The sequence below is a fragment of the Ursus arctos genome, unplaced genomic scaffold (genome assembly GCF_023065955.2).
Source record: "Ursus arctos isolate Adak ecotype North America unplaced genomic scaffold, UrsArc2.0 scaffold_4, whole genome shotgun sequence".
NCBI classification, from domain to species: domain Eukaryota; kingdom Metazoa; phylum Chordata; class Mammalia; order Carnivora; family Ursidae; genus Ursus; species Ursus arctos.
In genome coordinates this window covers 55,656,338-55,671,131 of record NW_026623056.1, presented here as the reverse complement: position 1 = coordinate 55,671,131, position 14,794 = coordinate 55,656,338, and the positions used below count along the sequence as shown (strand labels likewise).

At 34.7% G+C, this 14,794-nt stretch overlaps 1 protein-coding gene and 1 pseudogene across 3 annotated transcripts in view; both read left to right on the top strand.

Moving 5' to 3' along the window:
* EPHA3 (EPH receptor A3) overlaps positions 1 to 14,794 on the top strand; it is a 348,397-nt gene that overhangs the window by 182,586 nt on the left and 151,017 nt on the right. The window lies entirely within an intron of this gene.
* On the top strand, positions 8,981 to 10,428 carry LOC113249377 (superoxide dismutase [Cu-Zn]-like; annotated as a pseudogene).

Genomic DNA, 14,794 nt, shown 5'->3' with positions numbered 1-14,794 from the left:
TGAATCCTAATGTATTATAGTAAATATAAGTTGTGTAAATTCAGAGTTAAGTACAAAATACCAAAGGATACTTATTTAGCGTTGAAATCATGAGCTTTTCCACAAATTTACATGAACAGGGATATATTCTAATTCTTTTTTATTTTCTAACAAGCTCAACACAACAGAACAGACACTGGAATGTTAGTCTAGGATATTATATTGGTGTTTGTAAGCTCTGTCAGAGTAAGGGTGTGAAGCTTAGGAAACATTATCAGGGCTACGGGGGACTAAAACAAAATGTGGTGTGTCTGTTTTGTGAATATTGATCTTTTTAACTTTGGGTGTATTCAAGTAAGTAAAGAAAAGAAAACTCTGACTACCTCACCGCTTTAGAAAAAAAATGTAATTACTTACACTGATGAAAGAATCTTGTCTGGACAATTAAGTAAACAAATAAAACAATTATTTTAAATTTCATGTTAGGGGATGGCATAGCACCAGCTTTTTCGTCTTATTGTCCAATCAATAAAATCCCGAAAGTCTTGTCACCTGTAATTAGAATAACAATCTATTTAGTCCATATTCTAAAGTCAATCATATTCATATTGTAATATAACACGATTTTTCCTACTTACAGTTCCTTTGCCGCCTATTGATAATCGTTTTATCTGCTATATAACAGCCTCTCTTTATACTCTATTCTAGTTGATATAATGGAATAAAAGGGATTCTAACGTTTAACTTGCTTTGTGGGAGGTACAAAAGCCTTTTATTTCATATCCATTTGAGGAGTTTGACTCTATGCTAACTCAGTATGAGTTGAGAATAAGGACCTGAGTAGGTGGGAGTGATTAGAGGATTGCAGTCAGGAGCAAAGTGGTGAAAGATATTGTATGTGAATGAAGAATACCATATGGTATTCATTTCATGTGTATATCATGGCTGCTTATTTTTCTAATATCCTCATCCTCACATATTTTAAGATATCTAAAAATTTTCAAAATGTCTTTATGCTCTCTGAATTTAGAATCATAGTGGTTCCCTACTTGCTAATACTCTCCTGAACTTAAGTTCATTGCTGTTGCTCTTGTATCGCTTGTGTTCTAAATGACATTAGAATTTGAAAAACGGCAATATCGTTTGGTCCAATAACATATTCATGACAGGATTGTGTCAAGTATTCTTTGATCTTATTCTTTTCTCCTTCCTTTGTTCAAACTATATTTCTTGACTTTTAAAACGATTTTGATTGATGTTTGCCCTCCATACATCCTATCTCTTTTTCTACTCGTAAATGCTCTAAGTGCTCTTCTCTGTCTTCCATTCATTGTTATCTTCAAAAGTTTCTTCCCAGTACCATTTTTAAAAAACATTTTCTCTTTAGTTCAAAAAGATGATCTTAAAATATAAATCTAAATATCTGGAAAAAGGGAAGGGAGAAAGTAAGAAAGGGAAAGGAAGGAAGAAAAGAAGGCGAAAGGAAGAAAACAAGTGAGGGTAGGAAACAGAGAAGGAGGGGATAGTTTATAACATTGGAATTGGTTGTCGTACATCTTTATTACTCCTCTACGTATGTCTTTACATATCAGTTCCTTATACAGAAAAGTGCAGGAGACAAGTTAGTCCACGTTGGAAACAATGCTTGAGAGATACTTGGATTATTTGGGAATATTTCAAACGAATAAGCATCTCATGTTGTTTTTATTTGTCTCTATAATATATTCAGGATGCTAAAAATAAAACAATAATTGTTTATGGTATGAAAAAATGGACTTCTTACACCAGGAAGAAAAACAAATAGTTTAGTACAGAAAACTTTCGCCACTCACAAATAGTTCAGATAGCCTTTTGTGTATCATTGTGCTTTTATGTCCAAGGTTATGAAAGGGAGGTTTTTTAAAAAATTTTTTTTAAAGATTTTATTTATATATTCATGAAAGACTGAGAGACAGAGAGTGGCAGAGGCAGAGGGAGGAGACTCCCCACTGAGCAGAGAGCCCAATGCAGGGCTCAGTCCCAGGACCCTGGGATCATGACCTAAGCCAAAGGCAAGTGCTCAAGCAACTGAGCCACCCAGGCGCCCCACCAAAGGGAGTTTAAAGTTGTTATCTCTTTATGTGTTTGACCAAATAAGAACTGATCCAGACCTGGTTTTGTTTTGTTTTTTTCTTGGTTGACTTTCAAACCAATGAACATCTTTAGGTTGTTTTCTTCCACATTGACAATCTGTTGAAACCCATAACTAAGAGAACTTTTAGTTGGGGTAGTATCCCTAGTCCTTGCTTTGCTACTACTCAGTTGTAAATTTAAAGGTCCTTGGATCTTTAGAACAAGCTGCAGCTTTTGATAAAATTTTCATCACCAGCACCTTATCAGACTTAGCCTTTTAGCAACAAACTCCTCACTTTCTATCTAGTCCAGTATGAGCTGGATTACTGAGCTTCAGTGTTAACCCCTCTTAACCTTCCCCATCTCTTCTCAACGCAGACACTATGATAGTTTTCTAAGTTAGCCAATTCATTTTCTCCTCTGTCCCATATCCTCCATGGATCCCCTTTTTATTCAGGATAGAAGTCAAAATCCTTATAGTGACTTTGAATCCCACACATAATTTGGCTTTGGTGGCTCATCTTTTATGACTCTCCCCATCAGTTCCACCACTCTGGGTACAATGGACATCTTAAAGTTCCTGACCTATATCCTCATTCTAAGGTCTTTGTTCTGGCTGTTTATTAGTCCAAGGAACAGTCTTTTTCGGTATCTACATGATAAATGCCTTTACCCCAAGTAAGTGTTTGCTCAAATCCATTACAATCTGACTGCTCTATTTAAAATATTCTCCTCACACACTACTTTCTTAATGTCATAGTTTATTTTTTTATTTTTGCATTTTAATTACCAATGTATCTAACAGAAAACATAATATATATATTTATTATATTCCTGATTTATTGTCTACTTCCTTTCCCTCTCTCCCCTCTCCTTCCCCACTGTTCAGTGCACACTACAATGGAAACTCCAAGAGGGCAGGGTTATCGGTTTTGTTTACCGATGAATCTTAAGCATGTTGAAAAGTTCATGGACCATAATTACTGCTAATTAATATTTGATGAATTTATAAATGGGAATGTTTCCAGAAGTGTCATTAGGTGAATGAGGATCTTACTTCAATGTTATCTTATCTGGTCATGTGATTAAAAGATAATTCGTTTTAAGAATTACTTTTTAAAAATGTTATTTGTATTTAAAACTGCTTCACTTAGCAATTTTTATATGGAGCATGCTTCTCTCTTGCACTAGGAATCATTTTTAGTTAAAGAATTATCCCATATACACTTGCAATACTTCCCATTTCCTCACAGCTTTCTCTTGTTTTGTTACCTTTTTTTATTTTATTTTTTATTTTTTTTCTTTAAGGTGTTGTTACCTTTTTAAAATTACTGTTATAATCATCTTCCCATTCTGAATATCTGTTTTAGCCCTCTCTGATTTTATACTTTTCAACATGATTAGCTGTTTAGCACAGCACATGAAAATTGCTACAGTTTAAAGGAAAAAGTAGGGGAGCCTGGGTGGCTCAGTTGGTTAAGTGTCTAACTTCGGCTCAGGTCATGATCTCAGGGTCCTGGGATCAAGCTCTGCATTGGGCTCTGCACTCAGCAAGGAGCCTGCTTGTCCCTCTGACCCTCTCCCTGCTTCTGCTCTCTCTCTCTCTTTTAGATTAATAAATAAAATCTTTAAAAAAATAAAGGAAAAAGTAAAGGCTAAGGAAAGTATCACTCTGCATGACAAATTATACCATCTGTTAGGACAGAGGACAGATTGACATGTTGTAACTTTAGTTTTATTCTGTGAACATTTGTAAATACATTTATAGTAAGGAACTACTGAAAGTTCCTTTTTGAACATGCTATGTAAGATAGAGGATAGAATATTAGGTTGATATTTAGAAAATTATAGATAAAAATTCCTCAGTGTTATTACTTTCTTGTGTAACATGAATGGGTCACTTCACACCTCTGAAACTTATTCTTTAATATCTAACAAGATATTGATATTCACCTTTAAAATTCACTGATTTTACTATATATTTTGGGTTCTTGACTGTTAGATGGAAAACTGTAATGTGTCTTTTCTGACGCTCGTGTTTGTACCATTTTCCATGCTGACCATATCAACTCGTGGGCTGCTCCCACTTCAGATCACTGCTTGCCTGGCTTTGCGCCCCTTCTCACAATATGCATCGTATCAGATTTGTCCGCTCTGTTTTACAGTGCAAAGAATAAATCTTTGTGAAAGCAACTTCCTTTTATTTTTCTTTTATTATTCTAGCCAATTAACAATAACACACCAAGTCAAATATCAAGTAGAACAAAAGTCATTTTAATGGAGAGCTGCATTTCCTAAAAGGGGAAACGTGGATACAAAAATAAGTGACTACAATTGTGTGCAATTATCATCGATAGAATCAGTTGATACACCTTGGCAGATGTAGCTGTGGAATGTCCTGGTCCTTGCCGTCACCCTCACCATCATCGCCATCATGATCGTGATCGTCGTCGTCATCATCATAATCATCATCATCATCATCCTCAGTGTTCTTTTTGTGCTTACTCTGCTTTAGGCAATGTTCTAAGCATTCTACATTTAATAGTGATTAATCTCAATAATCATATTGTGAAAGAGTTAGTGTTTTGGTCCCTGTTATACAGGTGAAAACCTGAGGCACAAAGAGGTTAAGTGATCGGTTTAAGGTTATAGCGTTTATAAATGGTGAAGCCAAAATTCTAACTGAAGTATTCAAATCCATTTTTCTTAGTTACTCTATTATTTTGGCTTATCCTTCCTGTTAAACTCTAGGCAGAGAATTTAAGTCACCTCACAACAATTAACTCTACTGAAATTATCATGAAAGCAAAAGTTGGGGTTGTTAGATGACATTGTGAATATTTGTGGTTACGATAGAATTCATGTTAGCACTGGCTTTCAGAAAATTTAATTTTCCTATTTCAGCCATCATAACAAAGTATCCCAGAAAGTACTTAGTGACCATATAAAGTTCTGAATGACAAATTATAGTTGAATTTTGGGTTAGACCTTTGGGAAACAAAGATATGGGCTGTATAATGGCAGTAAAATTAATGTTATAAAACTCAGGTCTGATAGATTATCAGACTCCCTGGCCTTTCCAGGTCAGTTCACCTAAGCTCAGTCTAGCCGTTCATTCATAGCAAATTTTGGGTAATCCTCAGAAAAGCCCTGTGGGTTTGGATCTGTTTGGTCCTGACTATGCTGTGGTTTGGCTAGGCTGAAACCTGAGAGTACAAATCTGTGTCTTCCACGACTTGTCAGGTGATACTTGCCAACTGTGAAATTGGTCCTTTTGAATTTGACAATCCCTGCTAGATGAAGTACCTTTCAGGACTTCTTTGGTTAGGAATGAAGAAAAAAGCCTCAAAATGGAAAGATTCTCATATTAAATAGTTGTTTGTTCCTCTCACATTTCAAAATATTAGGCCTATATTTTTAACTTCAAATTTAAAAGAATAGTAATTTGACATTAAATTTTACATTAACATATGATATTGGTATAAGTGACTACATTTTACTGGGTGTCAGGAAGCTTGATGAATTTCAATTTTCCTGATACATAGATTGTTTCAAATTCTCTTCTTTATATTGTACCTAAGACTATTTAAACCTAGCTACACTAGGGGTGCCTGGGTGGCTCAGTTGGTTAAGTACCAGTGACCGACTCTTGATTTCGACTAAGGTCATGATCTCAGGGTCGTGATCACAGGGTCATGGAATTGAGTCCCGTGCTGGGCTTGTGCTCAGCAGTCTGCTCGTTCCTCTTCCTCTACTCCTCTCTCTCTCTCCTCTCTCTTTCTCATTAAATAAATAAATAAATAAATAAATAAATAAATAAATAAAATCTAAAAAAAATAAATAAATAACCTAGCTACACTAAATCCTCCTCTGGATAATCATCTATATGGCTAAGATAGATAGATAGATAGATAGATAGATAGATAGATAGATAGATAGAGCCAAAGAAGCTTGAGAAAGGGCTTCAGTGTGAGCTAGGATCATCAAAGTTCAGAAGTAAACAGAAGCTTAATGAATGAAGCTGACTATGACTTAAAGTAGGGAGGGGCCTTGCAATGGACAAAATGTGGAACCATGGTGCAGGGAGCAACTGAGAACGTTTGAAATAGAGGTTATACTAAGGGTCCTAACTGAAGTAGTGGAAAATAAAGAGGAAGAAGTCAAAAGGGAGCAAATTATTTATGGATGAATTAAGGGGATGGATTTTGCCAGTAATTTTGCTAACTACAGATTTTAAGCTGAGAAATGACATTCAACTCAGCAAACATTATGAACCATCACCTTGGCTATAGTTGGTTGCAGGTGGTGAGACTGAGGTATTGAGATTTGTGGAGTGATGAAGAGGTTTGTGTAAAAGGATCTGGGAGTAACAATTTGAATACAACCCAGTAATGCTGTGTTGATAATAATAATTAAGAAGGTTAATATTGAATGCACATGTAAAATGGATTGGATGGCAAAGGCAATGGATTCAGGAAGATATTCAATCTTTTTTTAGACTACCTTTTCATATGAATGATCTCTCTTCCCTAATCCCTACACTTAGGAGGCAAAGAGGAAAATTCTTAGAAATATTAGAGAAGTTAGATAGTAAAAAGATAGTAAAATATTCAAGAATATTGTTAGAAATTTTCGAGAAGATAGTAAAAAAAAAAAAAAAAAAAAAAGATGTCCCAACACTGCTAAAGCTTCTTAAACGAGGGCATGGGGAAAATACCAAATATCACTTAACAGATCAAGTAGACTGTAAGAATGTGAAGAAAAAGCCCCTTTCAGTTTAGCAATTGGAAGATTAGTCTTGACTTTCATCCCGATGGTTCGCATTAAATTGGTTAAAGTTGAATTAATGAGCATAAGAAAGTAGAAAGGATACCCTTTCCATAATTGTTTTGGAGATGAAAAATTAAAAGTTACATCAGCATTTTGGCATGGAGAAAGGGATTATGAGAAGATGTTACTTTGTTTCGTTTAGGAAAGCAGTGTCTTGAGCTCGTCTATGACCATTGGGAGAGAGGCTAATGAATATGAGACATCATAATTGATAATACCTAACATGGGAGAAATGGTGAGAATCCTGTGCAGGTGGAAGACGTATGACAGAGAAGTACTAATTGTCAGTTTTAGACTCTCAAAGTCACGCAGTTTTTTGGTGATTATTGCTATACCCTTTCAACCTCATGCTATATACACACGTCTACCTACACGCATGCATGCACAGAGCCCCACGTCTATCTGAACCTTAATTAGCCTATTGTTCATGTTCAGAGCATTTCCAAATGGGCAGCTTAGTCTGTTATTGTTATTTTAATTCATTTATTTGATAGCCTTCAACTAGGAATATTTTTGATTTTACTGCCAAACCTGTGTTTCTTGTGTCAATAGTAATTTAAGTCAAATTTCTACATTTTTTTAAGAAGTAACTGAATACAGGCTTAAAGACCTTGAGAGATATTTTGGTCCATCCTTCCTTTCTTCTTTCTACACAATAAAATGCCGCCACACACACAAATATTCCATATTGTCACTCTCATATCCTGTGGTTTTTGTCTCTCTGTTACACATCTTGTGAATTAAAGCTCAGAAGAAACTGGACTCATTACTTTACAACCAAGATTCTTACAGTAAGTCAGATCTCTGACGGAAAACCCGCAGGGTGATCTTCACAAGCTTTAAGCTCTCTGTTCTAAGTGAAAAGTGGCACAATTTCTAAAATGTCCACAGACTGTCGCACAGTAGAGTTTTTAATGAGCTGGTATCTGTACGACCCGTTGAGCAGTTCAAACCAGGGTTCTTTATATAGAGAGTAGATACATAAAAGTAAAAGACAAGTAAGTAGAAAAGCATATTAGATCATGAGAGTACTAATTTTAAGGGATAGGAAAAATATAAAATACAATAGCTTTAAAGAAAAAGTAGAAATTGAAGAGATGATCACAATTATCCTTCCAAATGAACAGAATAATGTCAGACTGCTTTGGAAACATTATGAAATGCTTTCCTAAAATCTCTTAGTGTTCATATAGTGTTTCTTAGCTATGTGTTCTTAATGGTAAATAGTTTCACTAAAAAGCACTTTGAGGAGATGAAGCTTAGCTTAAATTATTTTAATTCTTCCATTTCTTGATATAAACAATTTTTTTTACCCTGTTTTTTACACCCTGAGCCTTACTGCTATCTCCAAAACCTTACTTACTCACTTCTCCAAAAGGCAGGAATATGTTCTGCTAAGTAAAGCATCTATTAATTAGTAACGAACTCCTGGAAGTCAATAAATAAAATAAATCTCCCAGTATGCATCACAGTTATGTCTCGGTAGATGTTTGAATATAAGACCTAGATAATTTAGTTGGACTGCTGATGTGTTGGCAAATATTTTATGTATCAACAATAGTAAAAAAGCAAATTTTAGTCTTCTTGAGATATCTTAGCCTGTAATTTGTATGTTTGTTTTGTTTTATAAGCATAGAGATTAGGAGCATAGCCTCTGAAACCAAAATACCTTGGTTCTTATCCAATTCCTAGCTAGTTACTTCCTTTATGTGGTGCTTGGTCTTCCACTCTGTGTCATGGAACTCATAATGATACTGATACAAGAGATTGTAGTGAAAATTAAATAAAATCAGGAAGTTACCTGGCAAATAGTAAGTATTCTATGAATGATCACTCCTATAATTTTTTTCAAATAAAAAATATATGATACATATTATATAATGACCCTCCCCATGAAAAAAAGAAAGAAAGAAAGAAAGAAAGAAAGAAAGAAAGAAAGAAAGAAAGAAAGAAAGAAAGAAAAAGAAAAAGAAAGAAGATGTATTTCAGATTCTGGATTGCAAAGAGAAAAAAAAATAAAAGAATTTAACTTTAACACATTTTCCTTTGTTCCCCTAACTGTTAATCTTGACAAAGGAGTGCTGACATTTTGGAGAAATGGACTTTTTGGTGAATATTACCATTTCTTTGTTCTTGCTTTTGACATTTACTGTGTCGACCAACAATCTAAGTGAAACCATACAAACGTTGGTGTCCAAAATGGAATAAAAGGTGATATTGGGATATGAGTAACAGAAATGGATTTTTAAATTCTGCATTTTATTTCCATGTATATCATTCACTTGGGCTGGAAAGAAACAAATTATAATCATAATTGAGTCAAGGCATTTTCAGAATTTTTCAGATGTGCTGAAGTTCAATGTTCTCTTTAGTGCTAGCTAAAGGACCCAATGGATTTAAGAGAGTTATGGTCCAAGCCATTAACTGTCTCTTAAAATTCATGTTTATTATTCTAAGTTAGTGAATATGGATTGTCTTTCTTCAGCAAATGGCAACTCTGGAATTGTTTATTATCTATCTTATTAATACTTCCAAAAGACTCTTTGACCTCAGAGTATCCTTCCTTGGCACAGACACTTGTATTTTCAACACTTCATAGCTGGCAATGCAACCTAGAATATTTTCCATGTAATGTCTAAAATTATTCTGAGATTTGCTGTCCAATGTGGAATTGCCAAGAATATTGAAGAGTGGCTTTGGGGATGGTACAATTTAGGCATAATTTTGTTGAAAAAGAAAAGGGAACACCAAAAATGAAAAGAAAATCCTTAATGTGAATTAAATGACAATTAAAGAGAAGTGGAGGGGTGGAATCTATGTGGCTTTTCAAAGTCTTGGCCCCTCACTTCCTGTGGTCAGCCCATTCCTCCACAAAGGTTTTTTGGTTTACTTGTTTCAGGCCTTTGGTCACATATATTTGTGACCTGTTGTAATAATAAAATCAACATGAAATGTGTCAGCATCTTCTGTGGTATCCTCCATTGCCCTCCCAAGTTATGGAGGTGAAGACCATGTGCATGCTGAAAGGCAGGGCTGGGTGGAGGGCACCATCCACTTCGCACAGAAGAGAAGTGGGCCTTTTGTGATAATCAGGAACCAATTCAAGATTGACTGAAGTAAAGCATGGATTCCACATCCATCAATTAGGAGGTAATTCACAAGGCTATACCAGTGCAGGTCCTCACTTTAATCCTCTATCCAAAAAAAAAAAAGGCGGGCCAAAGGATCAAGAAAGCCATGTTGGAGACTTGGGTAATGTGACTGCTGGTAAGGCTGGTGTGGCCAATATGTCTAGGAAGATTCTCTGACTGCACACTCAGGGGACTATTCTGTCATTGGCAGCACAATGGTGGTCCTCGAAAAACCAGATAATTTGAGCAAAGGTGGAAGTGAAGAAATTACACAAATAGGAAACATTGGCCGTCATTTAGCTTGTGGTGCAATTGGGATCCCCAAGTAAATATTCCCTAGGACGCGGTCTGAGTCCTAGGAATTCATGTGTTACCTTGTTAGTTGTGGAAATTTAATTTGATAAACATTAAACACTATAACCTTAAAAATGTAATTTGTGTGACTCTTTAGTTGCTTTAAGTACCTGTAATGAGAACTGATTTATGATCTCTTGGAAGATTTGTTTAATTTTATAAAACTCATATTCAGTTGAAATGTCTGTTTCAATGATCTCTGTATTTTACCAGAGGGTCTTAAACTTAATTGTCTGAATTTCTTCAATTATCATTCAAGCCTGCAATAAACAAATACACCATATGGCATTAAAGTATCAAAATTGAAACTCTAACAAAACAAAACAAAACAAAAAAGTATTTGTAATGTAAACTCTTTGCTGAAGGACTTAAAGTACTCAGGGCTTATAATAATGCTTATCTTTTCTATTTATTAATACGTCTCACAAATTCTAAGAAAACTTCTAAGAAATTGGAGATGGTGTTTTGTAGAGACAACCTAAAATGTGAGAGTTCATTCACAGTTATACAATAACTTGTTTTTAGAGAGTCCTTAGGATTTTCTATACAGACAATCATGTAGTCTGTGAATAAAGACAGTTTTAAGTATTTCTTTCTAAATCTACCTTTCTCCTTTAAATGTTATCTGTATTTACTTTGTGTTTTCCTGTTATATTTTTAGATTCAGATACATTTATAAGTGTATTTCTTCCCACTGTGTTGATGTTTTATGCCTCTCCTGTGTCTAATAACATTTATTTCCTTAAAGCTTATTTTGTCTGATGTCAACATAGCTACTCCAGTTCTCTGATGCTACTATATTCATGGTGTATCTTCTTCCACCTTTTCACTTCTAACTTATTTTTGTTTTTGAATTTAAAGTGTGTTTTTTATACATAGTAAACAGTTGATTGTTGCTTTCTTGATCCAATTTGACTGACTCTGCTATATGTTTGGAGTATTTAATTCTTTCAGATTCAATGTAAAAGTTAATATGTTTGGCTCTAGGTTTGCCATTTGCTATTTGTTTTCTGTTTCTCTGAGTGCTTTTTTCCCCCTTCTGTTTCTCCTTTAATCTTTTCTTGTTCTGTTACACCATTATTTAATATAGCAATTAATTCATGTATCACTTTGATTCTTCTATTAACTTTTAAACTATACTTCCTTGTGTTACTTTTTTGGTGGTTTCTGTAGTGATTTCTGTGTACATCTCTACCTTATCAAAATCTACTTCAAGTTGATAGTAAATTGCTTGTGACAAAATATCAGAAATTTTTATAAGTATAGCTCCCCACTCCTGCAATTGTTATCATATATATTATATCATATATGACATATATTATATGTCATATATGATATAATATCAAACATATATATCATATATAAAGTCTAATGTTTAAAGGCATGGGGCCTTTAAATAATTTAAGAAAAGAAGTAATATATTAGTTAATAGTAACAGAAGGGAAAAAGCAAAAATCATTAGACTTGCACTCTTTTATCTTTGTCATTCCAGCTTCTAAATACTACACATTTTTGTTCAGAGCTGTCATTAGTAAAATAAAATGATATATTCTCTTATCATGGGAAACATATAATTTTTGTAAAGCATACTATTCTTGTAAGAATTCCAGATTTTTGTGATTCTATGGTGTTAACTTGGAATAGAGGTAATTATGAATTTGATATTATATTGTACACACAGAGAGAGACACATGCTGTATTAGCATTTTATATTGCTTTTCATTTTACTAAGCACTTCAACATGCCTTTCTCCATCTGGTTGTTTGAGGGATCTACTGTTACAGAGTATTACACATGAGTTAAATATGTTCTGAGAGCTCAATTTTTCTGCCACAGATTATGTAGTCAAATTTCAAATATTGTCAAATTTAGTCACTTCTTTCACCATGAAATTATCAGCACAGGGTCAAATCAATATTTTGATCCTATATGAAAGGCTTCATTTCTAATTTTTAAGGTAGTTAATCAATATTTTGTGTTTTGTTTTGTTTTGTGACATTGAAAGTATATGACAGAATTTTTTATATAAACTAATGGGTCATGAGGATTACATGGTGAGGAATAAGATACTTTGTTCAAACAATGGGAGAGCTTTGATACAGTGGGCATCAATATGATGTAATGCAAAGCAATTTATAATGTGCTTATCAAAGATCCAAAGTGCACTGATTATAGAGTGAAAGCTCTTGGAAATAAATTATGAAAGGATACAAATGAAGACACACGTTTTCATGACTGTGCCTCATTTCCAGAGCCTGGTGATAGTCCTGCTGTTCTCAGCATGTACTTGAGGATGACCTCATTGGTCACATAAGCTGCATTCGCTATCTGGCACCTAGATGGCAGCCTACAAAATGTAAACACGGTGCCTTCAAATGGACCATAAAGCCTGACTAAAATCTACAAATTAGTAATAGAAATACCTGTTACATCAGTACATCATTTGGGAACATCCAGCAAATGACTCCCTGATGTGTTTACTTGGAAAAAAATAGTGTGTGTGTGTGTGTGTGTGTGTGTGTGTGTGTGTGTGTGTGTGAGAGAGAGAGAGAGAGAGGGAGAGAAATGTTCATGAATGTGTGTGCAAAACTTATTTTATGTTTCTTAAAATGTAAAGTCTTATCACAGGAGTGTATGCCAACAGAAAGTGGACTTGAGAAGGACAGTGTTGGGGAGCATGCTTTGATTGTCAGTCATATTATGTAATGAGACATTTGGAACAAGAGCTATAGTTCAGAACTCAGTGGACAGGAACAATTCAGTGCACCTTCAGAAATTAATAAAAGCTTTTTTGTCTTGTGGATAGTAGTGACTCCCACAAATGTGTTACCATTGATCTGTTTTAGCAATGACATTTAATCTTGTTTTAGGAGACTCTTCCCTAAGGTTGTGAATATTGCTGTCTTTTGATTTAGGATGCTTGAAGCGTGTGAAGAGAATTTAAAAAAGAAAAGAAAAGAAAAAAGAAAAGAAAGAAAGAAAGAAAGAAAGAAAGAAAGAAAGAAAGAAAGAAAAAGAAAAAGAAATTTTTTTAAAAGGCCATGTTATCTTCTTAACCATCTAAGATTTAGCAGTTCAGATTTCCTTCTCTTCAGGCCTTATATGGGATTTGCCTCACACATAGTTTCATGGAGAGAAGCCAATGATGTGAAGATGGTAGGTGCCAGCAAATTTAATTATGATAGATGAAGCATGGTTTCAAATAAAGATTTATTCTCATTTCAGAACTTCATATTCTAGTTGACCTTATTCCTTGAGAATAGAAATCCGGGCTGCAGGTCCCCTGAATTATCTCTAAAGCATTATCATAAGAAAAACGTGCCTACTGAGGTGTTTGTCAATCAAGAGACAGCTTGCGTGGGGTATCTGTCAACCCAGATATAGAAGCAGGGAAAATGGATGAGTCACATTTTTATGCCCCCTTGAACTACCTTTCTATTATTTAATATAAATACAAAAAGTATTTCTCGAAAGGATTCATACTGAAAGAGAAGCCTCTTATAACCTACTCCTTGCCTGGGGAGATATCATGAGGAAGAAAGTGTTTGTCAGTATTAACTCTTTCAAATACCGTAGCTGGCACGAAAGTAAACACAGGAGGGGAAACCATCCCGAATTATGGATGTCGTGTCCTATTTTCATGGCACCAGGTGGGAATGTTAACACTTAATCAGTCTCTCTGGCATTATTTCCCGTCCATATTGCCAACTTTATCACCGTGAAAGATGCTTTGATCCTCTTCTGTGGTGTCAGGAACAACAGGCCACAGCATCAATGACATTCTAATCAGCGGGGTATCATTTCACATTAGTTGTTATCAGATATGATATTTCACTAATGCATTTTGACAACATGTAGCACAATACAGGGGCCTCTCTCTCTCTCGATATAGCTATAGGTATGTAGATGCAGATATATATATATCTTAAAATGGAGATTAATCACAGAACGCTTTTGTTTTTCTCACTGTTTTAGACTTTGAAGGCAGAAAGAAATATCCTCTTTAAAAATGTGCTACCTCTTCCTCCTTAAAGTGTCTAATGTGCTTTTACAGAAAATGAACCAAATCCATAGATTTTTGAACACACATGATCATTACACATGTTAAAACATTGCCCAGACTGAAATGCTAAGAATTGGAAAATGCTAACATTCTACCCAAGTACCAGTTGGTAACTCTAACTGCAAAATAATAACAATAGCTCCTTTTTAGTAAGTACCTGCTCTGTATTAACACCTTATGAATGGTCATTTCAGTGTTCATGACCACTCTTTGAGGCAGACATTTTTGTATTCACTATGCATCTGTGGAAATTAAGTTCAAAGAGGTTGAATAACTTCGACAAGATCACTCAGAATGCAGCAAAACCCTGATTCTCCCAGAGATC